General features: G+C 45.0%; 1 protein-coding gene across 1 annotated transcript in view; it reads right to left on the minus strand.

Moving 5' to 3' along the window:
- The window catches only part of ARIH2 (ariadne RBR E3 ubiquitin protein ligase 2), a 100870-nt gene that overhangs the window by 97958 nt on the left and 1067 nt on the right, over nt 1-1845 (minus strand). The window lies entirely within an intron of this gene.

Genomic DNA, 1845 nt, shown 5'->3' on the forward strand with positions numbered 1-1845 from the left:
ACAAAGTCAACCATGGTGGTATACGCCTGTAATCCCAGCTACTTAGGAGACTGAGGCAGGAGAATTGCTTGAACTCAGGAGGCAGAGATTGCAGTGAGCTGAGATCGCTCCACTGCACTCTAGCCTGGGTGACAGAACGAGACTCTGTCTCAAAAAAATTTAAAAAAATAAATAAATAAATAAATTCAGTACATGTCTCTATTCGTAGCTATCCACATACACATTTACACAAAGCTTTTCATTAGTAACAGGCTATTGCAAGTATCATTCTGCTGCTTTTTTCACTTAGTAGAAGGTGCTATTACTATCCCCATTTCACAAAGAAGTGATCAAACTAAAATTCTTTTTTTTTTTTTGAGACAGCGTCTAGCTCTGTTGCCCAGGCTGGAGTGTAGTGGCACAATCATGGCTGACTGCAACCTTGACCTACCGGGTTCCAGCGATTCTCCTGCCTCAGCCTCCTATGTAGCTGGGATTACAGGCACTCACCACCATGCCTGCCTAATTTTTGTATTTTTAGTAGAGACGGGGATTCACCATGTTTGCCAGGCTGGTCTCGAGCTCCTGACCTAAAGTGATCCACCAACCTCTGCTTCCCAAAGTGCTGGGATTACAGGCGTGAGCCACCATGCCAGTCCAAGCTAAAATACTAACCCTAGCCATCTGAATCCAGAGCCTGCCCTTTTGACAGTGCTGTAACCCTTCTGAGTTTCTAACAGTATAAATGTATCGTATTTGAGCAGTCTCCAATTGCAAGTCATCTGTTTCCAATTTTATTTTGTTTTGTTTTGAGATGGAGTCTCACTCTGTCAGCCAGGCTGGAGTGCCTGGTGCAATCTCAGCTCACTGCAAGATCCGCTACCCGGGTTCAAGCAATTCTCCCACCTCAGCCTCCTGAGTAGCTGGGACTACAGGTGCATGCCACCATGCCTGGCTAATTTTTGTATTTTTAGTAGAGACGGTGTTTCAGCATATTGGGCAGGCTGGTGTCAAACTTCTGACCTTGTGATCCACCCGCCTTGGCCTCCCAGTGCTGGGATTACAGGTGTGAGCCACTGCGCCTGGCTATCTGTTTCCAATTTTTCACAATTATAAAGAGTGTTACAGTGAACACCCTTGGATGTACTCCTTTTTTTTTTTTTGAGACAGAGTTTCGCTTTTGTTGCCCAGGCTGGAGTACAATGGCGTGATCTCAGTTCACCACAACCTCTGCCTCCCGGGTTCAAGTGATTCTCCTGCTTCAACCTTCGGAGTACTGGGATTACAGGCATATGCCACCATGCTCAGCTAATTTTGTATTTTTAGTAGAGACAGGGTTTTTCCATGTTGGTCAGGCTGGTCTCAAACTCCCAACCTCAGGTGATCCACCCGCCTTGGCCTCCCAAAGTATTGTAATTACAGGTGTGAGCCACCGCGCCTGGCCCTCTTTTTTCTTTTGGGATGTAGTCTCCCTCTGTCACCCAGACTGGAGTGCAGTGGTGCAATCACTGCAGCCTCAATCTCCTTGGCTCAAGTGATTCTCCTGTCTCAGCCTCCCAAGTAGCTGGGACTATTATAAGCATGCACCATCATGTCTGGAGAATTTCTTTTAATAGATATGGGGTCCCATTATATTGCCCAGGCTCGTCTCAAACTGTTGGGCTCAAGCAATTCTTCTGCCTTGGCCCCTCAAAGTGGGATTATACGTGTGAGCCACAGCCTGTAGTTCTTTTTCCATAGTTGTGAACACGTTTTATATTTTATTTCTAGAAATGGAAATAAAGGAGTTGCTCAGTCAACTCCTATGCTCATTTTATATTGTAATAGATACTGTCAAATCACAATTCTTTTTTTTTTTTTTTTTTT

The sequence above is a fragment of the Mandrillus leucophaeus genome, unplaced genomic scaffold, assembly GCF_000951045.1.
Source record: "Mandrillus leucophaeus isolate KB7577 unplaced genomic scaffold, Mleu.le_1.0 Scaffold22, whole genome shotgun sequence".
Classification (NCBI taxonomy): domain Eukaryota; kingdom Metazoa; phylum Chordata; class Mammalia; order Primates; family Cercopithecidae; genus Mandrillus; species Mandrillus leucophaeus.